Raw genomic sequence first — 17,702 nt, 5'->3', positions numbered from 1 at the left:
TCACTTCTTCCCAGCTTCCCCTTCACCCCCCACCCCATGTCCTCAAGACCATTCTCTACATGTGCATCTTTATTCTTGCCGCAATGTTTGCTTTTTAATTTGTCTTACTGTACTAGCTCGGATCTTCGTTAAGAGAAACAGTAGCAGTGATAGAGGATTTCCTTATCTAGCTCCTGAATTTACAAGGGAATTCTATAAATGTTTCATCATTTTTAGTAGATTATCTTTGTCAGGTTAAGGAAGTTCCTTTGTATTCTTAGTTTGCTGAGAGCTTTTATTATGACTGAGTATGGAGTTTTTTCTCCAAATTCTTTGTATTTCCTGCCACGATCATATGGGAGCTTTTTTTCCATTAATCTAACATTAATCTAACAATATTCAATTTTCTAACATATTTCCCGCTTTTGGTTTCATCAGGCCTCACCCTTGAATATTTGAATATTTTGTCTCCTCTTTTAATGTTTTCCTTTTATTTTTTTTCTTTACTTTCTTTTTGTTTGCTTTTTTTCTAATTTATTTATTTGGACCATTAGCTCAGTAATTTTAAATTTTCATTCCTAAAATAAGAATTTATAACTGTAAGTTTTCTACTATGTACCACTTTAGAAGAATTTCACGTTTTTATGTGTAGTATTTTTATTATTATTCAATTATTATTTTCTAATTGCTCTTATGATTTTTCTTTTGACTCATGAGTTATTCTTTTAAGTTACATACATATCTCTTTTTTAGAAATCATATTGTGAAATCGTTAATCCAATTACAGTTAAACGTCATCTCATTTTCTACTTTAAAATGTTTAATGTTTTTTATTCTTCTCATTTTGATCTAATTATACTCTTAAAGAAAAATTGTCAGATTACAAAGAACTCCCATACACCCTTTACCCAGGTTCACCAATTACCATTTTGCCATGTTTGCTTTATAATTCTCTATTTCTGTTTCTTTCTCCCTCTCACTCCCCCTTCCCCTCTCCCTTCCCTGTCTTCCACCTCCCCCTCTTCCTCTCTGCTTCTCTCTTTGGAACTATTTGAGAGTAACTTGCAGACATCATGCTCCTCTACCTGTAAATACTTCAGTGTATATTTGCTCAGAATGATGTCTTTCTTTTACGTAACCGCACTACATATGTCAAAATAGAAATTGGACATTGTTACAATTTTTTGTTTCATAAACCTTTATTGTCAAGTTTATCCACTCATACTCACTGAAAAAGGGACGAGCTTGGGAGAAAATGTATTTCAAATGGACAATGTAAGCTCTATCATAGTTCCTTTTTTTCCAGCTTTATTGAAATATATTTGACATAACATTGTAAGTTTAAAGTGTATATAGTGTGATGATTTGCTACGTGTATATATTGCAAAATGGTTACCCACAAAATTAGTTAACACATCAATCATCTCATATAGTTACTATTTTTTTGCGTGTGGTGAGAACTTTTAAGATCTACTCTCCTAGCAACTTTTAAGTATGCAATACAGAATTGTTAACTATAGTCACTATACTATAGTATTAACTATAATATAACTAGAGTCATATAACTATATATACTATAACTATAGTATTAATTATGGTAAAATATACATCCTGTGTACATTAGATCCCCAGAACTTATTCATGTTACAACTGAAAGTTTATATCCTTTGACCACCTTCACCCATTTCCCCTACCCTCTCACCCCTGGAAACCATCAATCTGTTTCTATGAATTCAGTTTTTTAGATTCCATGTGTAAGTGAGAGCATACAGTATTTATCTTTTTCTGTCTGACTTATTTCACCTATGCCCTTAAGGTTTATACACTATGTCAGAAAAGACAGGATTTCCTTCTTTTTATAGCTGAATAATGTTTCATTGTGTATATACATACTTTTTTCCTTTGTCCATTCATCTGTCAGTGGACACAGATTGTTTCCACAAGTTGGTTATTGTAAATAATGATGTAGTAAACATAGGGGTTGCAGATATCTCAAGGTCATGATTTCATTTCCTTCAGATATACCCAGGAGTGGAGTTGCTGGATCATATGGTAGTTCTATTTTAATTCTTTTTTTTTAAAACATGTTAACTTTTATTTTTATTTTTAATATAAATTGTATCATGTCAGATTCCTCCTTAAAAACTCTTCAGTGGCTCCTCATGGTAAACCTCATGGCTCCTTCTTTAATATATCATATAAAAGGATCATAAAACAACTATTTAATATAGCAAGTCATCCAGAAATTGTAGAGAGAAGAGATGTTCTACCATATTATATATATTTTAATTGTTTATTTATTATTTATTTATTTTAAGCTCTTTATTGGAATACAATTCCTTTACACTCTTGTACCAGCTTTTGAGGTACACCAAAGTGAATCAGCTGTATTTATACATATATCCCCATATCCCCTCCCTCCCGTGACTCCCTCCCACCCTCCCTGTCCTGGCCCTCTAAGGCATCACCCATCATCAAGTTGATCTCCCTTTGTTATACAGCAACTTCCCACTAGCTATCTATTGTACAGTTGATAGTATAAATATGTATATGCTACTCTTTCATTTCGTCCCAGCTTCCCCTTCGCCCCCCAACCCCGTGTCCTCCAGTCCATTCTCTGCATCTGCATCCTTATTCTTGCCCTGTCGCTGGGTTCATCAGTACCATTTTTTTTAGATTCCGTATATATGAGTTAGCATCTGGTATCTGTTTTTCTCTTTCTGGCTTACTTCACTTTGTATGACAGACTCTAGGTTTATCCACCTCATTACATATAGCTCCATTTCATTCCTTTTTGTGGCTGAGTTGTATTTCATTGTATATATGTGCCACATTTTCTTTATCCATTCATCTGTTGATGCATTTAGGTTGCTTCTATGTCCTGGCTGTTGTAAATAGGGCTGCAATGAATATTATGGTACATGTTTCTTTTGGGATTATGGTTTTCTCTGAATTTATGCCCAGCAGTGGGATTACTGGATCATATGGTAGTTCCATTTTTAGTTTTTTTAAGGACGCTCCAAACTGTTTTCCATAGTGGCTGTACCAACTTACAGTCCCACCAACAGTGCAGGAGAGTTCCCTTTTCTCCACATTCTCTCTGGCATTTATTGTTTCTATATTTTTTGATGATGGCCATTCTGACCAGCGTGAGGTGATACCTCATTGTGGCTTTGACTTGCATTCCTCTAACGATTAGTGACATTGAGCATCTTTTCATGTGTGTGTTGGCCATCTGTGTGTCTTCTTTGGAGAAATGTCTATTTAGGTCTTCTGCCCATTTGTGGATTGGGTTATTTGCTTTTTTGGTATTCAGCTGCATGAGCTGCTTGTATATTTTGGAGATTAATCCTTAGTCCGTTGCTTCATTGGCAAGTATTTTCTCCCATTCTGAGGGTTGTCTTCTTGTCTTGTTTATAGTTTCTTTCATGGTGCAAAAGCTTTTAAGTTTCATTCGGTGCCATTTGTTTATTCTTGATTTTATGTCCATTATTCTAGGAGGTGGGTCAAAAAGGATCTTGCTTTGATGTATGTCATAGAGTGTTCTGCCTATGTTTTCCTCTAGGAGTTTTATAGTGTCTGGCCTTACATGTAGGTCTTTAATCCATGTTGAGTTTATTTTTGTGTATGGTGTTAGGAAGTGTTCTAATTTCATTCTTTTACATGTTGCTGTCCAATTTTCCCAGCACCACTTATTGAAGAGGCGTTCTTTTTTCCATTGTAAACTCGTGCCTCCTTTGTCAAAGATAAGGTGCCCATATGTGCGTGAGGTTATCTCTGGGTTCTTGATTCTATTCCATTGATCTTCCTTTCTATGTTTGTGCCAGTACCATGCTGTCTTGATCACTGTAGCCTTGTGGTATAGTTTGAAGTCAGGAAGCATAATTCCACCAACTCCATTTTTCCTTCTCAAGATTGCTTTGGCTATTCGGGGTCTTTTGCATTTCCATACAAATCGTAAGATTTCTTGTTCTAGTTCTGTGAAAAATGCCATAGGTAATTTGATAGGGATTGTGTTGAATCTGTAAATTGCTTTGGGTAGTATAGTCATTTTCATATTTTAATTTTTTAAGGAACCTCCATATCACTTTCCATAGTAGATATTTCAGTTCACATTCCCATCAGGGGATGTGCGAGGGTTCCCTTTTCTCTGTATTAATCACCAGCGTTTGTTATGTCCTGTTTTTACCAGTAGCCATTCTAAAAAGTGTGAAATATCTCATTGTGGTTTTGATTTGCCTTTCCCTGATGATCAGTGATGTTGAGTACCTTTTCACGTACCTATTGGCTATCTGTATGTCTTCTTTGGAAAACTGTCTATTTAGGTCTTTTGCACCTTTTTGAATTAGATTATTTGTTTTTCTGGTATTGAGTTGTACAAGTTCCTTATATATTCTGGATATTAATATCTTATCAGGTATGTGTTTTAAAAATATTTTCTCCAGGGACTTCCCTGGTAGTGCAGTGGTTAAGACTCCATGCTCCCAATGTAGGGGGCCAAGGTTTGATCCCTGGTCAGGGAACTAGATTCCACATGCTGCAACTAAGACCTGGCACAGCCAAATAAATGAATATATTAAAAAATTTTTTTCTCCCATTCCATAGATTGCTTTTTCATTTTGTCGATCATTTCTTTCGCTGTGCAGAAGCTTTCTAGTTTGATGTAGTCCCATTTGTTTATTTTTTGCTTTTGTTGCTTATGCTTTGGGTGTCATATCCATAAAATCATTGCAAAGACAAATGTCAAGAAGCGTCTTCCCTGTTTTTTTCTAGGAATTTTATGGTTTCAGATCCTTACCTTGAAGTCTTTAATCTGTTTTGAATTAATTTTTGTGAGTGGTATAAGATTGGGCTCCAGTTTTATTCTTTTTCATGTGAATATTCAGTTTTCTCAGCATTATTTATGAAATACACTCTCTTTTCTCCATTAAGTACTCTTGGATCCCTTGGCAAATATTAGTTGACCATATATGCAGGATTTTATTCTGGGTTCTCGATTCTGTTCCAAGGTCTGTGTGTCTGTTTTTGTGCCAGTACCATACTCTATTGATTACTATAGCTTTGTAGTGTATGAAATTGGTGTTCCAATATTATTATCTAGACCATATTCCAATTTTACCAGTCTATCTCAATAGTGTCTTTTATAGCTATTTTCTTTTCCTGATCAAAGTTTTAATCCAGGATGATGCATTGCATTTAGTTCTCATGTGTCTTTAGTATTTTTTTTTTAACCTGGAATAGTTCAACCTTTCTTTGTGTCTCATGACATTGACAATTTAAAAGACTACAGGACAATTATTTTGTAGATTGTTCCTAAACTTAAATTTGTGTGCCAGTTCCTCTTTATTATATTTAGATTATGCATTTTGGCAGGTATGTCAGAGAAGTAATGTATTGTTCTTAGGGCAGCATATCAGCAGCACATAATGCTGATTTGACCCCTTAGAAGAAATGTTAACCCTGATTACTTGGTTAAGATGATGTTTGCTAGATTAATCCTCTCTAAAGTTCCATTTTCCTCTTTGTAGTTAATAATTTTGCTGAGGATACTTTGAAACTGTGTAGATATCCTATTCCTCATCAAACTAAAATCCACTGGCTTTAATATCCATTGATAATTCTTGACTGAATTAGTTATTACTATGAAGGATGCAAAACGGTCACTTTCAAATATTATTTTTTCTAAATTTATTAGTTTGTATTCTACTTCAAGGAAGAGCTTTTTCTCCCTCCATCTATTTGTTTATTTATTTATACTAATTTGGAAACAGATTTTTTATTTCATAAATATGCTATTGCTATCATTATTTATTTTAATGCTCAAATTGTCCCAATGCAGCCCATTCAGGATGGATTCTCTGTCCATTTGATATGTTCCCATCATTCTTTGATACATACTTTGGCTACAGCATTTCCTTACTTTTTTACTTTCACGCTTGTATTGTATTTCCTGCCTCATTGACCATTTCTCTATGGATCTCTGGTACCTTTTAGTGGGAGATGGCATTTGTAAACCAAGACATGGGTACAAGGATATTTTTTAAGTTTTTAAAAAATTTTTTATACAATTTTAAAGATTACTTTTCATTTACAGTTATCACAAAATATTGGCTATATTCCCTGTGTTGTACAATACATCCTTGAACCTATCTTATTCCCAATGGTTTGTACCTCCGGCTCCTCCACCCCTGTACTGCCCCTCCCCCTTCTCCCCATTGGTAACCACTAGTTTGTTTTCTGTATCTGTGAGTCTGCTCCTTTTTTGTTATATTCACTAGTCTGTTGTATTTTTTAGATTCCACGCATAAGTGATATCATACAATATTTGTCTTTCTCTATCTGACTTATTTCACTTAGCATAATGCCCTCCAAGGCGATCCAGTTGTTGTAGATGGCAAAATTTCATTCTTTATTATGTCTGAGTAGTATTCCATTGAGTGTGTATGTGTGTGTGTGTGTGTGTGCATCCAATTTTATCCATTCATCTGTTCATGGACACTTAGGTTGCTTCCATATCTTGGCAATTATAATGCTGCTAGGATTATTGGTGTGCATATATCTTTTTGAATGACTATTTTTGTTTTTGTTTTGTTTTTGTGTATATACCCAAGAGTGGAATTGCTGGGTCATATGGTAGTTCTGTCTTTAGTTTTTGAGTAGCCTCTATACTGTTTTCCACAGCGGCTGCACCAATTTGCATTCCCGTCAACAGTGTACAAGGGTCCCTTTTCTCCACATGCTTGCCAACAATTTTTATTTGTGTTCTTTTTGGTGATAGCCATTCTGACAGGTGTGAGGTGATATCTTATTGTGGTTTTGATTTGCATTTTCCTGATGATTAGTGATGTTGAGCATCTTTTCATGTGCCTGCTGGCCATCTGCATTGCCTCTTTGGAAAAATGTCTATTCGGTTCTTCTGCGCATTTTTTAGTTGGGTTGTTTTTATGATATTCAATTGTATGAGATGTTTATATATGCTGGATGTTAATCCCTTATAGGTCATATCACTTGCAAATATTTTCTCCCATTTAGTAAGTTGTCTTTTCATTTTGTTGATGGTTTCCTTGGCTATTAAAAAGATTTTAAATGTGATTAGGTCCTATTTGTTTATTTTTGCTTTTATTTCCTTTACTTTAGGAGACAGATCTCAAAAAAATATTTCTGTGATTTATATCAAATAGTATTCTGTCTGTGTTTTCCTCTGGGAGTTTTATAGTATCCAATCTTACATTTATGTCTTTAATCCATTTTGAGTTTATTTTTGTATATGGTGTTAGAGAATGTTGTAATTGGATTCTTTTACATGTAGCTGTCCAGATTTCCCAGCACCACTTATTGAAGAGACTGTCCTTTCTCCACTGTATATTCTTATGTACTTTGTCATTGATTAATTGACTGTGAGTGTGTGGGTTTATTTCTGGACTTTCTATACTGTTCTATTGAGCTACACGTCTGTTTTTGTGCTACTACCATACTATTTTGATTAGTGTAGCTTTGTAGTATAGTCTAAAGGCAGGGAGCAAGCATGACTCCTCCACCTTTTTTCTTCTTTCTGAAGATTGTTTTAGCTATTTGGGGTCTTTTGTGTTTCCATACAAATTTTAAGATTTTTTGTTCTAGTTATGTGGAAAATGCCATTGGTATTTTGATAGGGAATGCATTGAATCTGTAGATTGCCTTAGGTAGTATGGTCATTTTAACAATATTGATTCTTCCAATCCAAGAACATGGTATATCTTTCCATCTGTTATGTCTTCAATTTCTTTCATCAGTGTCAAAGTTTTTGGAGTACAGGTCTTCTGCCTCCCTAGGTAGGTTTATTCCTACGTATTTTATTCTTTTTGATGCTATGGTAAATGGGATTGTTTCCTTAATTTCTCTTTCTGATAGTTTGTTAGTGTATAGAAATGCAATATATTTCTGTATATTTATTTTGTATCCTGCAACTTTACTGACTTAATTGATGAGCTCTAGTAGTTTTCAGGTGGCATCTTTAGGCTTTTCTACGTGTAGTATCGTGTCATCTGCAAACAATGACAGTTTTACTTCTTCCTTTAGTGCACATAGATTTTTTAGCTTAGTATTTTGTTTTTCTTTTCCATTTAATTGCACTTAGTACAGACAACATGGTTTACATGATACTGATTATTTAGTATATGTTGAGATTTACTTTATGTTCTAGAGAACATGATCCATTTATGTGTTTCATGTATGCCTGAAAATATTTTGTATATTCTGCTGTTTCATGTAATGTTCTATAAATGTCCATTAAACGTATGAAGTATATTGTTTGTCTTCTGTATCACTATTAATTCTGTTTTTTTGCTGCATGTATCAATTATTGAGAGCAATTTAAAATGTCCCACTGTAATTGTAGATTTGTCAAACTCTTGTAGTTCTGTAAGTTTTTGCTTTATGTATTCGAGGCTTTATTGTTATGTGCATACAAGTCTAAAATAGATACACCTTTTATCATTTTTAGTGACTCATTTGACCTTTTTGCACTTAAAGTCTATTTTGTCTGAGACTTTGTTTGGATGGTATTTCTTTTATCCATCCTTTTACTTACTTAATTTCTTTTTTCCCTTTCTTTTATTTTTCAGAAAATGTTCTGCCAAAAAATTGAATGCATTGGTTTACTTATGAATTTACCAGCAAGATTTATAATTAGAATTAAGGATAAACTTTATAGCTCCAAACATTATTTTCTTCACCAACTTTTTATTTTATGAAACTTCAACTCTTCAGGAGTATCAGAAGACATCCTTCATGTAGATACATCAGTTGTTTATTTTTCTACATATTTTCTCTCTTTGTAGATACATATATATATATATATAAACACACATACATACATACACAAACACTTTTTTGCTGAACCATTTGGAAGTAATTTGCAAATATTGTGACACTTCAGCCTTAAATACTTCAATGTGTATCTCTTAAGAACAAGATCATTACTGTTATCACACACAGAATAATTCAACATTGATACAATTATCTAATATACTATTCATGTCAAAGTTCCCCAATTGTCCTAACAACATCCTTTATATCTTTTTCATTTGTTTTGATCCAGGGTCCAGTCAAGAATCATGCATTGTATTTAGCTGTCATGCCCCTTTAGTCTTTTAAAGTCTAGAATAGCACCTTCCCATCCTTTTCTTTTACTTTTTCATTACATTGGCATTTTTGACGCATCCAGGCAGTTGTCCTACATTCATCCCCATCTGAACTTGTCTGCTTTTCCAAGATTAATTTGAGCATTTTTAGTAAGAAGACCACATAGGTGATGCTATGTCCTTGCTATTGCATTACATCAAGAGGCACAAAATGACATTTGGTCCTATTCATTACTGATGATTTAAGTTTGTTGACTTTGTTTAAAGACTTTTTTAAGAGCAGTTTTAAGTTCACAGCAAAATTGAGAGGAAGGAACAGAGATTTCCCATATGCCCACTGCCCTGACACATGCATAGCCTTCTCCATTATAATATCTCGTACCAGGATGGTACGTTTGTCACAATTGGTGAACCTACCTTGACACATCATTATCATCCAAAGTCCAAAGCTGTATTTTTACTCTTGAACAACATACATTCTTGCTGTTATACATTCTATGAGTTTGGACAAATACATAATGACATATATTCATCATACAGAGCCTTTTCAGTGCCTTGAAAATCCTCCGTGATCCACCTATTCATCTTGCCTCCTCAGCCCCTGGCAACCACTGACATTTTAACTGTCTCCATGGTTTTACCTTTTCCAGAATGTTGTGCAGTTGGAATCATACAATATGTAGCCTTTTCAGATTGGCCTCTTTCCCTTAGTAATAGCATTTATGATTCTTCCATGTCTTTTCATGGTCTGATAGCTCATTTATTTTCAATGCTGAATGACATTCCATTGTCTGGATGTACTAGTTTATTTATCCATTCACCTACTAAAGGACATAGTGGTTGCATCCAAGTTTTGGCAAGTATGAATAAGCCATGTGCAGGTTTTTATGTAGATATAAGTTTCCAACTTCTTTGGATAAATATCAAGAATCATGATTTTTTTAATATTTTATAATTATATTTATACATTTATCTATATATACATACACATATATTTTTTGAAACACTTTATGATAAGTTGCCTCATGACACCTAAACACTTCAGCATATGTTTTAGGACCTTATTAATATTTTACCAATTATGCCAATAAATGTCCTTTAGGTTAGAAAAAGAAAAGAACATCTGGCCCAGGATCCAATCCAGAATCATATGTTACACTTATTTGTCACATCTGTTTGGTTTCCTTTTATCTGCAATAATTTCTTAGACTTTCTTTGTCTAAGAAAAAATGTTTTTGAAGATGATAACACAGTTATTTTATTGAATTTCCTTCATTTCAGTTTGTCTGATGTTTCCTCATGGTTAGATTCAGCTTATGCAGTTTTGTCAAGGAATACCACTGAAATGAGGTTTTATTCTTCTCAGTGTCTTATATTAGGTGGTGCACGATGTCAAATTGTTCAACTTTCAATTTCTTGTTACAGAATGCTGTTCAGGAGATTTCAGAATGTAAGGCTTTGATGCCTTTCAGTGACTTTATGGATAGCTATGTGGGTACTTTTTACTTTCCCCTTGGGAAATAGTCACATTTTTTTGGACACTGGTGGAATTATAGTTTATAAATAGCATCATCTTCCTTATCTAAGTTACCTGTTTGTATAAGTGCTCAGTGTTAAAGGGAGTTTTCATGTCTATTCTGCCATCATATTTTCCTGCCTCAGAGCATTTACCTAGCCTGGCTGGTTGTCTGACCATTTCTCTCTCCCAGAAGAGGTTTGTTTTTTGTTTGTTTTTTTGGGTTTTTTTAGGTGAAAGAAGGCTTATTCAGGGAGATACACACTCCATAGATGGAGTGTGGGCCACCTCAGAAGGTGAGAGGCCCCAAAATATGGGATGGTTAGTTTTTATGGGCTTGGTAATTTCATAGGCTAATGAGTGGGAGGATTATTCCAGCCAGTTTGGCAAAGGGGCAGGAATTTCCAAGATCTGGGCTGCTTCTCCACTTTTTGACCTTTTATGGTCTGCCTCAGAACTGCCATGGCACCTGTGGGTGTGTCATTTAGCATGCTAGTGTGTTACAATGAGCACATAATGAGGCTCAAGGTCTACTAGAAGTCGAATCTTCCGCCATCTTGGACCTAATTGGTTGTAACCAGTTTATGTCGTATCCTCAAGGGCTATGTCATTCTTTTAGAGTTTGTGCCATACCTCCTTCTCTCCTGTTTCATTCCTGCCTCAGAGATTTTACTCCCACAATCTTATGGGAAGCAGAAGGGTGATGGTCTGTCTTCTGTAGCTGCTTCAGAGCTGAGGAGGGTTGTTGACCCTGCCTGTCAGGGAGTAAAATATCTCTGGATGCCTGATCTAGGGGCCCCATGGGCAGGATGGCTTGTTTGGAATCAGAGGGTGGTAAAGACTGGAATCCTGGAATCCTCATGTAGCCATCATCTTGATGTGGAAGTGTTGTAACTGCTTCTATAGCCTTCCTGTGAATCTTCTTGAAGATGAAGCACTTTTGCAACAGCATCAGTACAACAATAACTGTCTGTAAATGACAAAAGACTTAAAAGTCATGGTTAAACATCTGATTACAGTGAAATCGATAAAGAAGCTTGGTTACTGTTATGACATACAGCATTCTAAGATAACAACTAGAACTATAGCATTATACCAGGACATATCCAAATTTCAGAAACATATAATTTTTAGAATGTCTATATTAATGCCATTCATCCATGCAGTGTATTTTAAGTAGGTTTATTGCTCCTGTGATAATGTTCACCATGTAATTTGACATACCAAATAATACCAGTTAAATGTTTTTTGTGTAGATACCTCAGGGGCCCTTTAAAGCAGCCCCAAGTTAGCTGAAAGTCAGTAGAAATTTAATTAAAATTTGTTATTTGGGAAGTTTGTCAAAAAGTTTCAAAATACTTGGTCAAATAAGGTCATAGGTCACTGTGAGACAATACTTATTCCTTAACCAAAGATAAAACAGACCTCGAAAGCAAATACAGATTACTTAAAGGCAAAGAAACTCATACAATCTGTAATTAAAAGCAGCATTTCAAGAAAACCTTGGGAGGAGAAACCAAATCCATTCTTGCCCCAACCCACTCCAAATAAAGTCCATTTACCCAACTAAATTTCCTTTTTCTTTTCCACAAATCTTTTACAACTTCTTGTATCTATATTACTTTGTGCCTTTTCTTTCCATTTAGGAGCAACCAGCTATAGGACCAAAATTACTCTTTTCCCTTAAGAGAATGTAATGCCCTTCCTCATACCTTCTTTTGTTCAAAACACACACCCTACTTTCCTTAAGCAACCATAAATTGTCTTCTACACTAGTACTCTGTACATTGGTAAACATAAATATCAGTGATTTCTGAAAACAAGAGCTTTCTTATAGAGACTATCTCAGGGTGGCACCAAACATATTTATCAATAGTCCTAAATACTTTTAGTTTCTCTGTTTAGTAATTGATATCTCAGTATCTTATTTGGGAATGACCTAGCTATTCAATAAACCTCCATCACTTAATTTAGAACAACTCTAAATATCAAGTAAATGTCCAAATATCTGGAGAGATTTTTTTAATTAATTATTATTGGAGTATAGTTGATTTAAAATGTTGTGTTACTTTCTGCAATACAGCAAAATGAATCAGTTATACATGAGCATATATGCACTCTTTTTTATTTTCTTTTCCCATATAGGTCATTACAGAGTGTTAAGTAGAGTTCCCTGTACTATACTGTGTGTGTTTGTTGGTTATCTGTTTTATATATAATAGTGTGTATATGTCAATCCCAGTCTCCCAGTTTATCCCTCCCCCCATCCACCTTGATAACCATGTTGGCTTTCTACATCTGTGACTCTGTTTTGATTTTGTAAATAAGTTCATTTGTACCAATTTTTTAGATTCCATATATGTGATGTCATACGATATTTGCCTTTCCCTTTCTGACTTACTTCACTCTGTATAACATATTCTAGATCCATCAATGTCCCTACAAATGACCCAATTTCATTCCTTTTTATGGCTGAGTAATATTCCATTGTGTATATGTACCGCATCTTCTTATCCATTCATAGGTCAATAGACATTTAGGTTGTTTCCATGTCCTGGCTATTTTAAGTAGTGCTACAGGGAACATTGGGGTGCATGTATGTTTTCAAATTATGGTTTTCTCCAGATATATGCCCAGAAGTAGGATTACTAGATCATATGATAGAGCTATGGTTAGTTTTGTAAGGAACTTCCATAATGTTCTCCTTAGTGGCTGTACCAATTTACATTCCCACCAGCAATGCAGGAGGGTTCCCTTTTCTCCATGCCCTGGAGAGATTATTTTCAAGTACGTAGTACTAAAACATAATTATTCCTAAGAAGTTCATTCAAAATCTCTTATATCACTTGCATTTATTTCACTCATAAAAATTTCATCATACCAAGTTAGTTTTCTTGGTGAGGAATTTGCAACAGAAAGGTGTTATTTGACCTCTGTGAGGTCTTATTTGACCTTAAATGAACATTGGGATGCATGCGTCTTTTTGAATTAGGGTTTTCTCTGGGTATATGCCCAGTAGTGGGATTGCTGGGTCATGTGGTAATTCTATTTTTAGTTTTTCAAGGAACCTCCATATTGTTCTCCTCTTCTCCACACCCTCTGCAGCATTTACTGTTTGTAGATGATGCCCATTCTAACTGGTGTAAGGTGATACCTCATTGTAGTTTTCATTTGCATTTCTCTAATAATTAGTGATGTTGAGCAGCTTTTCATATCCTTCTTGGCCATCTATATGTCTTCTTTGGAGAAATGCCTATTAGGTCTTCTGCCCATTTTTTGATGGGGATGTTTGCTTTTTTAATATTGAGCTACATGAATTGTTTATATATTTTGGAGATTAATCCTTTGTCTGTTGATTCGTTTGCAAATATTTTCTCCCATTCTGAGGGCTGTCTTTTCGTCTTGCTTATAGTTTCCTTTGCTGTGCAAAAGCTTTTAAGCTTCATTAGGTCCCACTTGTTTATTTTTTTATTTTATTTCCACTACTCTAGTAAGTGGGTCAAAAAAGACCTTGCTTTGATTTATGTCAAAGAATGTTCTTCCTATGTTTTCCTCTAAGAGATTTATAGTGTCTCGCCTTACATTTAGGTCTTTAATGCATTTTGAGATTATTTTTGTGTATGGTGTTAGGGAGTGTTCTAATTTCATTCTTTTTTTTCTTTTTTTTATGTGTAAAACTTTTTTTAAAGCTCTTTATTGGAATATAATTGCTTTACACTGTTGTGCCAATTTTTGAGGTACACCGAAGTGAATCAGCTGTATTTATACACATATCCCCACATCCCCACCCTCCCATGACTCCCCCCCACCCTCCCTATCTTGGCCCTCTAAGTCATCACCCATCATTGAGTTGATCTCCCTATGTTATGCAGGAACTTCCCACGAGCTATCCATTTTATTGTATATATGTCAATGCTACTCTCTCACTTTGTCCCAGCTTCCCCTTTGCCCCCTGCCACCCCGTGTCCTCAAGTCCTTTCTCTACATCTGCATCTTTATTCTTGCCCTGTCACTGGGTTAGTCCGTATGATTTTTTTTTAAGATTCCATATATATGAGTGAGCATACAGTATTTGTTTTTCTCTTTCTGGCTTACTTCGCTCTTTATGACAGACTCTAGGTCTATCCACCTCATTACAAATAACTCAATTTCATTCCTTTTTATGGTTGAGTTATATTCCATTTTATATATATGCCAAATTTTCTTTATACATTCATCTGTTGATGGGCATTTAGGTTGCTTCGACGTTCTGGCTATTGTAAATAGGGCTGCAATGAACATTGTGGTACATGTTTCTTTTTGGATTATGGTTTTCTCTGGGTATAAGCCCAGTAGTGGGATTGCTGGGTCATATGGTAGTTCCATTTTTAGTTTTTTAAGGAACCTCCAAACTGTTTTCCATAGTGGTTGTACCAACTTACATTCTCACCAACAGTGCAAGAGGGTTCCCTTTTCTCCACACCCTCTCCAGCATTTATTGTTTCTAGATTATTTGATGATGGCCATTCTGATCGGTGTGAGGTGATACCTCGTTTTGGCTTTGACTTGCATTTCTCTAATGATTAGTGACGTTGAGCATATTTTCGTGTGTTTGTTAGCCATCTGCATGTCTTCTTTGGAGAAATGTCTATTTAGGTCTTCTGCCCATTTGTGGATTGGGTTAGTTGCTTTTTTGGTATTCAGCTGCATGAGTTGCTTGTATATTTTGGAGATTAATCCTTAGTGCGTTGCTTCGTTGGCAAATATTTTCTCCCATTCTGAGGGTTGTCTTCTTGTCTTGTTCATGGTTTCTTTTGCTATGCAAAAGCTTTTAAGTTTCATTAGGTCCCATTTGTTTATTTTTTATTTTATTTCCATTATTTCAAAATTATTCTATTTTGACCCTGGAGGGTCAAAAAGGATTTTACTTTCGTTTATGTCATAGAGTGTTCTGCCTATGTTTTCCTCTAAGAGTTTTTATAGTGTCTGGCCTTACATTTAGGTCTTTTATCCATTTTGAGTTTATTTTTGTGTATGGTAATAAGAAGTGTTCTCATTTCATTCTTTTACATGTAGCTGTCCAGTTTTCCCAGCACCACTTGTTGAAGAGGCTTTCTTTTCTCCATTGTATATCCTTGCCTCCTTTATCATAGATTAGTTGACCATAGTTTATCTCTGGGTTTTCTATCCTGTTCCATTGATCTATTTTTCTGTTTTTGTGCCAGTACCATATTGCTTGATTACTGTAGCTTTATAGTATAGTCTGAGGTCAGGGAGTCTGAGTCCTCCATCTTTGTTTTTTTTCCCTCAAGATTGCTTTGGCTATTCGGGGTCTTTTGCGTTTCCATACAAATTTTAGGATTTTTTGTTCTAGTTCTAAAAAACACCCATTGGTAATTTGATAGGGATTACACTGAATCTGTAGATTGCTTTGAGTAGTGTAGTCATTTTCACAACGTTGATTCTTCCAGTCCAAGAACATGGTATATCTCTCCATCTGTTTGTGTCGTCTTTGATTTCTTTCATTAGTGTCTTATAGTTTTCTGAATACAGGTCTTTTACCTCCTCAGTTAGATTTATTCCTAGGTATTTTATTCTTTTTGTTGCAATGGTGCATGGGATTGTTTCCTTAATTTCTCTTTCTGATCTTTCATTGTTAGTGTTTAGAAATGCAAGAGGTTTCTGTGTGTTAATTTCATATCCTGCCACTTTACCAACTTCACTGATTAGCTCAGGTAGTTTTCTGGTGGCATCTTTAGGATTTTCTATGTATAGTATCACGTCATCTGCAAACAGTGACAGTTTTACTTCTTCTCTTCCAATTTGGATTCCTTTTTTTTCTTTTTCTTCTCTGATTGCTGTGGCAAGGACTTCCAAAACTATGTTGAATAGTAGTGGTGAGAGTGGACATCCTTGTCTTGTTCCTGATCTTAGAGGGAATGCTTTCAGTTTTTCACCATTTAGTATGATGTTTTCTGTGGGTTTGTCATATATGGGGCCTTTATTATGTTGAGGTAGGTTCCCTCTATGCCCACCTTCTGGAGAGTTTTTATCATAAATGGGTGTTGAATTTTGTCAAAAGCTTTTTCTGCATCTACTGAAATGATCACGTGGTTTTTATCCTTCAGTTTGTTAGTATGGTGTATCACATTGATTGATTTGCATATATTGAAGAATCCTTGCATTCCAGGGATAAACCCCACTTGATCATGGTGTATGATCCTTTTCCTTTTAATGTGTTGTTGGATTCTGTTGGCTAGTATTTTTTGAGGATTTTTGCATCTAAATTCATCGGTGATATTGTCTGTAATTTTCTTTTTTTGTAGTATCTTCGTCTGGTTTTGGTATCAGGCTGATGGTAGCCTCATAGAATGAGTTTGTGAGTGTTCCTTCCTCTGCAATTTTTTGGAAGAGTTGGAGAAGGATGGGTGTTAGCTCTTCTCAAAATGTTTCATAGAATTCACCTATGAATCCATCTGGTCCTGGACTTTTGTTTGTTGGGAGATTTTTAATCACAGTTTCAATTTCATTACTTGTGATTGGTCTGTTCATATTTTCTATTTCTTCCTGATTCAGTCTTGGAAGGTTATACCTTTCTAAGAATCTGTCCATTTCATCCAGGTTGTCCATTTTATTGGCATATAGTTGCTTGTAGTAGTCTCTTATGGAGCTTTTTATTTCTGTGGTGTCTGTTGTAACTTCTCCTGTTTCATTTCTAATTTTATTGATTTGAGTCCTTTCCCTCTTTTTCTCGATGAGTCTTGCTAAAGGATTATCAATTTTGTTTATCTTCTTAAAGAACGAGTTTTTGGTTTTATTGATTTTTTGCTATTGTTTTCTTTGTTTGTATTTGATTTATTTCTGCTCTGATCTTTATGATTTCTCTGTGTCTACTAACTTTGGGTTTTGTTTGCTCTTCTTTCTCTAGCTTCTTTAGGTGTAAGGTTAGATTGCTTATTTGGGATTTTTCTTGTTTCTTGAGGTAGGATTGTATTGCTATAAACTTCCCTCTTAGAACTGCTTTTGCTGCATCCCATAGGTTTTGAATCATTGTGTTTTTGGTGTCATTTGTCTCTAGGTATTTTTTGATTTCCTCTTTAATTTCT

At 34.9% G+C, this 17,702-nt stretch overlaps 1 protein-coding gene across 8 annotated transcripts in view; it reads left to right on the top strand.

Moving 5' to 3' along the window:
- NBDY (negative regulator of P-body association) overlaps positions 1-17,702 on the top strand; it is a 339,446-nt gene that overhangs the window by 163,690 nt on the left and 158,054 nt on the right. The gene's annotated exons all lie outside the window — the stretch shown is intronic.

This window comes from Hippopotamus amphibius, chromosome X (assembly GCF_030028045.1).
Source record: "Hippopotamus amphibius kiboko isolate mHipAmp2 chromosome X, mHipAmp2.hap2, whole genome shotgun sequence".
Classification (NCBI taxonomy): Eukaryota; Metazoa; Chordata; class Mammalia; order Artiodactyla; family Hippopotamidae; genus Hippopotamus; species Hippopotamus amphibius.
The sequence above is the reverse complement of the archived record's forward strand: the minus strand, read 5'-3'. Positions and strand labels throughout refer to the sequence as shown.